Source organism: Lactuca saligna, chromosome 8 (genome assembly GCF_052625555.1).
Source record: "Lactuca saligna cultivar CGN05327 chromosome 8, ASM5262555v1, whole genome shotgun sequence".
NCBI classification, from domain to species: Eukaryota; Viridiplantae; Streptophyta; class Magnoliopsida; order Asterales; family Asteraceae; genus Lactuca; species Lactuca saligna.
In genome coordinates, this window is record NC_136424.1 from 204,489,223 (window position 1) to 204,497,957 (window position 8,735).

The following is an 8,735-nucleotide window of genomic DNA, read 5'->3' on the forward strand; positions in this document are numbered from 1 at the left end:
AGGCTCTTCCTCAGGTTCCTCCTCAGGTTCCTCCTCGGGTTCCTCCTCGGACTCCTCTAGCCACCCGTTGTTTCCCTGATTAGGGAAGTAGGGGTCTCCCGAGTGATGAAAGCCAGTCATGCTGTCTGCGCGAGTACGTAAATATACTTCGTTATCCTAGGATGCCCTATCTATCATCCATACTAAGCAATATTCTCTTTTTGGGTGATAAGGGTATAGCTTTTGGTTACCTGACTATCCCGATCTCATCAAGACGTGTGTTAGTTTTACCTTGGAGAGAATGTAGTTGATCAGGTTACATTCACTCCTCGGTATCCCTAAGAACAGTCCCGATTTAACCAAGATACCAGTATTATTGTGTTTGATTCAGCGTTGGATCTTTATTCCTAATGCAAGCAAGTGTGTTTTATTTACTTGTTCTGTTCAGAGTTATGTTAGTCCCTCTTTTTGGTTTATAGTTGCATATCAATGTATGGCTCGACATGCTAGTTCACTATAAACAAAGCTCTGATACCAACCTGTCACACCCCCGAACCAGACGGCGGAAACGTCCGGGGGCTTGCCGTGACTCAATTGTATACCATAACATTGAATATATAGGAAACATAACAACATTCGTCACCATTCATCAACATAGTACAACCAGTAGTGTTTACATATCAAACATTGTTTAAACATTACATTCAAAAATTAAATTGTTTGATTCGTACATAAATAAACTGCAACCGTCACTGAATGTGATTTCCTTTGACTCACTGGTTCCCTGAGAATACAAGTATTTTGAAAAACGTCAACATATGAAATGTTGGTGAGTTCATAAGTAGTGTTTAAAATCGAATGTTTGCATTGTTTGAGAAACCACCAGAAAATCCGATATTTTCTGAAAAAGGAAAGCTTTCGAAAAAGGTTTGTGAAGATCCATAGGTATGCTTTGTTTGTTTCTATACAAAAAAAAATGTTCATTTAAGTTGTATGCCTTTCAAATTGTATGTGTTAAAAACCCTAGGAAAACCCGATGTTCTCCTAGTACTTTGAGTTACACGAAGTTACATTGAAACCATTGCATAGCGTAGAGTGTCAGTCCCGGGCGACGTTGGAAGGTTCTCGAGCATTGATTATTTACTACAAACCCGCGTTACACAAACACCCAGTTTGTAGTTATACTAACGACTCCGAAGGTGTCGTCAGTACTAATCACGTTATCCAATCGCCCTGACTATGAGTGGTCCCACATCCGAAGAGAAAGAGGTCACGAAGACCCCGGTAACTCCATTAGCCGGTTGGGGATAAAATGTACGAGGGGTCCCAGACCCGCCTCGCAAAAATGTAGACCTTACTAGCAAGACCAAAGGACCCTTGGGGACCGGTGGTAAACAAGCCATTGAAAGTCCATTTACGTTGTGTCGGATCGGTAAAACCCAACACTCCGTAAAAAAAAAATGTCTTCGGGCCTTAAGATCAGGTCATTGAGCTAGCTAGGCTCAACGAACAAGATTTTACACTTGTGGGGCCCAAAGATGGTGCATAGACGTCTGCGCACACTCGTATGTGTATGTATAACCAAACGTTACTTGTATGAGTTGTAGTGTTAGTAGTTGTAGATTTTTATTGGCTCGAGACCGAGCCAATTCGTTTAACAACGACTTTTGGTATTGTAATGTTTTGTATTTCGTTGATAGTCGCGATGCCATTATTTGATCAAATTGTGTATATTGAACTAGCCTTGAAATATTTCTGTTTTCAGCCCCTCATCATTTGTAAAAATTACATTTTTAACCCTTTATATAAAATACTTCCCGGTTTAGTCCTTAAACTATTTTTCTTGACATTTTAACACCAAAAATTATTGAAATTAATATTTTTCAACATATTTTTCATAAAAACAGTTTAAGTTCCTGGAAATGCAGTTTTTACGGTTTTAACCCCTTCTTTTCGCAACTTTTACAATTTTGGCCCAATTTGGAAAAATTTTGCAACTTTGGTCCTTTTTAAATTTAAAAAGCATTTTTAACCTTTGAAAAGGAGTTGGAACACTTATAGTCCACTGTTTTACAGAAAGTTACAGTTTTGGCCCTCCAAAACAGAAAAATTTGCATAATGGGCCTTATTGGGCCGAAAATTACAATTTTAGCCCATTAAGCTTAAAATTTGTGATTTTAGTCCACTAAATGAGTATATTTCCAGAAATTTACTTATGAAAACTATTTTAGCACACTTCATCCATCAGAATCTGTGAAATGTCGTTTTGGACCCTTATTTTTGCATTTTTCACATTTTAGGCCCAAAATTTGTGTTTTTAACCCAAAGAAATTATCATTAACTACTTAGCCAATTTTTCTTGAAGCACTTAGTGTTTAGAAATATATTTGAAGTTAAAATCATGTAGCACAAGTTACATCTCGGTTTTGATGAGTTTTGAGGCTAGATCCAACATAAAAACACATAAAAGCATACATATAAGCATAAAAATCATACAAGGCACACAAATACATATAGATCTACACATATGACTTGTATTCTCCCCCCAAAAACAAGTAAAAACAGAAAAGAGGGGGTATGAAGCTCACCTTGGGGTGTTGGTTCGGTTTTTGCAAGGAAAATGGAAGGAAAAATGAAGTGTTTTTGGCCTTGGCTCCCTTTGATGAAGATCTCGAGTTTGAGATGGTTCTAGGATGCTAGATCACGATTTTTGCATAGATTAGGGAAGGATTTTGATAATAAAAGAATTTAAACCATAGGTCTATGCATAATCTTACCTTAGGAGATGATTTACTTGCAAAATCCCTTTGGAAAGCCTCTAAATTTCGAGATCTTTGGAGAGGGGAAGGAGAGAGCTTCTTGAGTGAGTCTAGAGAGAAATGAGAATATTTTGTGTGTGTGTGGTGATGCTCTCGGCCGAACAAGGAGAGAAGAGGGAGAAGAAGTGATTTTGATATGATGTTTGCTTGGAAACATGTGTGGCATGCATGGGAATCCAACATGTAAAAGTGAGGTGTCAACCCAAGGTCAACTCCCCCTTTTTCCTTGGGCTTGGGCCGAGAATGGAGAGAGGAGAAGGAAAAATTTGGGCTTTTGCCCCTAAGCCCAACATTAGAGGTAGTTTAGGGTATTTATTGGATTTATAAAATAAAATTGTGATTTTTATGCTTTATTAAGCTAGGTTAGGTTAAATTATGGATCAAAACTTGTGTTTTATTTCATCCTAGGTTCTACCTAGCCCAAATTATTGAAATAAACGAGTGTGGGTCTAATTAGAGCCCAATTAGGGTCCTAAACCTATGATAGTCCAATTGGAAGGTCATTGGTCCATTTGGATCCAATAAGGAAGTCTTAGTCCAAAATGGACTTAACAAGAGCTTCTAGAGTCTCCAATTGTTTGATGACTACTTATAGTACTTGTATTTGATTGAAGTTTTTGATTCACATTAGGTTGAATGCATAGATTACACGGCTCAAAATTTACAGTTGTGACATATACTGTGATGCATCCAATCAGGGGCTCGGTTGTGTCTTGATGCAATGGGGTAAGGTTATCGCATATGCCTCGAGACAGCTAAAGACCCATGAGGCGAACTACACTACTCACGACCTCGAGTTAGGAGCAGTTGTCTTCGCACTAAAAATCTGGAGACACTACTTATACGGGACGAAGAGTGTAGTGTACACTGATCATAAAAGCCTTCAACACATACTGAACCTAAAAGAACTCAACATGAGGCTGCGGCGATGGGTCGAACTACTTAACGATTACGATCGGGAAATTAGATATCACCCGGGAAAAGCCAACGTAGTAGCAGATGCACTGAGTAGGAAGGAGTATACTGGTCGAAAGGCCAAGTCGTTGACGATGACTATCCATTCGCATCTATCCACACAGATCAAAGAGGCTCAGCTGGAAGCTTTAAAGCCTGAGAACGTGACGGGAGAATCCCTGCGAGGAATGGATAAAAATCTGGAGGTTAAGGGTGACTGAGCCTACTACTTCTTGGACCGAATCTGGACTCCACGCCATGGAGGTTTTAGAGATTTGGTTATGAGGGAAGCACATAACACTCGCTACTCCATCCACCCGGGTTCAGATAAGATGTATCTGGATCTCAAAAAGCTATACTGGTGGCCGAACATGAAAGCGGAGATCGCCACCTTTGTGAGTAAGTGCCTTACTTGCGTGAAGGTCAAAGTCGAATATCAAAAGCCATCAGGACTCCTCCAACAACCTGAGATACCAGAATGGAAGTGGGAGTGGATCACAATGGACTTTATAACCAAACTGCCCAAGACAGCGGGTGAATTAGATACCATTTGGGTCATCATTGACAGGTTGACCAAGTCCGCACACTTCCTACCTATCAAAGAAACGGACAAGATGGAGAAACTCACTATGACATACATTAAGGAAGTAGTATGACAACATGGAGTCCCTATATCTATTATCTCAGACAGAGATAGTAGATTCACCTCTAGATTTTGGCAATCGTTGCAAGAGGCACTAGGGACGAGGCTGTACATGAGTACATCCTACCATCCGCAGACCGACGGACAAAGTGAGAGGACGATTCAAACCTTAGAAGATATGCTGCGAGCTTGTGTGATCGACTTCGGCAAATCATGGGACACACACTTACCTTTTGTGGAGTTTTCTTATAATAATAGTTATCATACGAGCATCAAGGTAGCCCCATTCGAAGCCCTCTACGGCCGTAAGTGCAGATCCCCTCTGTGCTGGGCTGAGGTGGGCGACACTCAGCTAGCTAGAGGAAGAGTTCCTGATAGCTCTCTCACTGGTCTGGAGATCATTCGAGAGACGACCGAGAAGATTGTACAGATACGTGAACGACTAAAAGCCGCTAGGGATCGACAGAAAAGCTACGCCGACAAACGCAGAAGACCCTTGGAATTCCAGGTGGGAGATCAAGTACTGTTGAAGGTATCGCCCTGGAAAGGCATGATACGCTTTGGAAAGCGTGGAAAGCTGAACCCAAGGTACATAGGGCCTTTTGAGATTCTCGCCAGAATCGGCCCCGTAGCTTATAAACTCAACCTACCTCACGAACTAAGCAACATACACCCTACCTTCCACGTCTCGAACTTGAAGAAATGTATGTCAGACGAGACACTCGTAATTCCCCTTGACGAGATTGAGGTCAATGAGAGCCTCAACTTCGTGGAAGAGCTTGCGGAGATTATGGATCGGGAAATAAAACGAACGAAACAAAGCCGTATCCCAATTCTGAAAGTTCGGTGGAACGCCAAACGAGGACCAGAATTCACTTGGGAGCATGAAGACCAAATGAAACTCAAATACCCCTATCTCTTCGCGCAGTAGTATTGTAATTCTTATCTGTATGAATTCTAAATTTCGGGACGAAATTCCCCTAACGGGGGGATAATGTGACAACTCCAAATATATTGCCGTTACAAACCCTATTTTCACTAACGGAATACGTCACTATATGTTATTTTCGGTAATGTTTGGAGTTGTCAATAAACAAATATCTGGTTATTTATAGGTTCCGATATTATCATAAGTAATTATAACTTGTAAATTGTTAACCCCGTTTAACTAAATAGAGTTATATTACTTATCAACCACTTCACCCAGGTAAAAAGTTTTAACTCCGTTAAACTTTAGCATCAGGTAGCCGTGTATCGGGTGCAATACCCGAGACATATATAAACAAATAGACACTACAATTGAACTCTTTTACCACACCTTCACCTCTCTCTCACTACTTTCTCTCTCTAGACCCGAAATCGACCCCAAATCCGTGAATTTCCGGCTTCCAAACATAAGGACTCATTCCCTATCTTAATCTAAACATACTTGACTGTATTTAGAGGCCAAAATCATAGAAAACAAGGACCAAAAAGGAGTTTACGGACTAAGAAGCCCCTTAGGCCGTAAACCCCTAAAAACTTGCCAAAAACCTCATTTTTCCTTCCTTTAAGCTTATGGACTAATTAAGACATATACCTAAGAGATTTTGGACATTAAAACACAAGGATTTGAAGCTTAAAAAGGAGTTTACGGCCCAAGCTTATGCTTAGGCCATAAACACCCCAAAAACCCCAAAAACCCTTGTTAAAAGCCCCAAAAACTCATCTAGGGTGTTTGGTAATTTAGTCTTGACACTAGGGAATGTTTAAATGCATTAAACAACATCATTTGAGGAAAAAAAGAGGAGTTTACAGCCAAGGCTAAGCTTGGGCCGTAAACACCCAAAATTTTGTGTCAAACAAGTCCCAAAACTTATCTAATGCATGTAAGGAATTTAGCTAAGGCCCTTGGATGTGTGTTATACCATTAAACTTCCCATTTTGAGGCCAAAAGAAGAGTTTACGGCCAAGGATATTCTTGGACCGTAAACTCCCCAATTTTTATGCCAAAATGTCCCAAAACTCCATCTAAGGCCTTCTAGAATTTATCTAAGGTGAATGAGAGTGTGTTGTACCATTAAAACATCCGTTTTGAGGGATTAAATGGATTTTACGGCCGAAGAATAAGTCTTGGCTGTAAACTCCCCAAAATGTCACAAAATGAGGGTTTAATCCCTCCATACTAGTCCAAGACACATACCATTAAATTAAGGAAGTGAAATAAGGCCTTAAACATGCATTTTGGAAGACCACATGAGTTTACGGCCAAGCCTAGGGGGCTTACGGCCATAAACTCCCAAGGAGTGGCCTTTGGGCCTTAAACTCCAAGGAGTGAGCTCATGGACCCTCCCGTAAATCCTTCTTAGCCTTAAACCACTCCCGAGAACCCCTTCTAGGCCCTAAAACTACGAATTGATGCTAGAATGCCTCAATACTTAAACGGAAAGCATAAAATGACTAATTTCTTGTAAAAAACATATTTTCATATGACATTAGGGTCCTAAAAGGTGTACAAGTCATTATTTGGAACAAAACGCTCAACCGACACTTTTACCCAATTTACCCGATTCACCCGATTTACCCAAATTCAAGTGAGTTCATACCCCTTTAATGAACCTTTCAAATGTTTTATATGTTTTAGGGGGGAGATACAAGTTGAATATACATGTTTATGAAAAGTTATACAAGACAATTTTTCATATTACAGAATTAATCACATGTGATTCACTACCTGTAGTTCAAATCACATGTGATTTATCACTATGCCTTATAAATCAATCATTTGTTTTCAAAACTATTTTGAATAGAGTAACAAGTTTTAAATGTCTCTTTTGTACAATACTTTTATTTAATAAATCTCCTTATAAAAATGTAATCACACTGATATATTTATATAAGTAAGACTTGAAGGACTTAGGACCGATAGCTCGCCTTATTTCCTGTTCTTGTTTGATTGTGGGCTTAGGGTAGTGGTTATCCGTCCGACTGTCATTGATTTCTTAGTTATATATCTCGTATATTAGTACAGATTACGAGTACTTCTTATTTCATTAGATGCCTAAATTACTAACCTGACTAGAACCACATACACTAAGTTAACTATAATAGGTATAGTTAAGGTCTCTATCCCTTGTTTTAACTACTACTCTACACTACTATAATTCCTTCTATTATGAAACTATACACCAATAAGAGAATACAATACAAGTTATACAAAAGACTACTCCACTATAACACAAGAGAAATTACAAATCATAAGATAACTCATTTACCCACTACGAGATACTCTATTCGCTACACACTACGCCCGAAGTTTTCCGATAGGAAGACGACACTATATGTATAGATCTATACGGGGCAGACGCTATTACATCCCGACTGATAACTTCAGTCCGAGCCGCACAGGTCCAGGGATGCCTTTACTCCACTTCACTATACATGACCGGGAAGGTCATGGGGGTCCGCTATTACTTACACTATTGGCAACATACAATAAATACACTATAACCTTACTAAAACACTAACCAAAAGATAAAGTGAATATCCCGAAGTAAACAAGTATCTAATGCATAAAGGAAGCTGCACCACTATTATTTACTTCAAGTATAACTTACCATACTGCTTTACTTATTGGTGAGTCACTATTATACTTCTACGATAAATGGTGTTCAAAGATGGAAATATCATATTTCTTAAAGGTTTTCACTTACTATATATTTCTGGAAAATATAGGATTTTCTAGGTTTTACCACTACTTATGACTATAAACTTCAGCTTTCATACTAATGATTCTAATGCTTTTTATATAAGAACTCACACTAAACTCTTATGAACTCACCAGCTTTATGCTGATATTCTTTTCAAAATAACTTGTATCTTCAGGTCAAAGATAGATAAGTACAACTGCAACATTTTTGGAGAAGATGGAGCATGCAAGACCCACCTCTTATTTTTGTTTACTTTTGGTGTTTGTCAAACATTACAAAACACACTTGTAAATACACTTACTATGTAAATGAAATGGTTGTATGTTTCTTGCTTTTACTATTATGCAATTGTGATGATACCGTACACTACGTCATCCACCCCGAAACGTATTCCGCCGTTATCAGTTTTGGGGTGTGACACCCGGGGGTTAGCCCTAGGTACTGTTTGCTAGTATGATAGTATGATATTCCAGACCAAGGTTCGATAAAGGGCGGGTTCCCAAGGAATGGTTTGCATGATAGAGTATACTTGTTATCCGTGTGATGCATGTATGTGCCTGGTAGGAAGGTGAGTATGGCCGAGGTCTCGTATCTCACCAATAGCAGAGTACAGACGGTGTTCCATATCTCATTAGTAGTAGAGTATGGGCG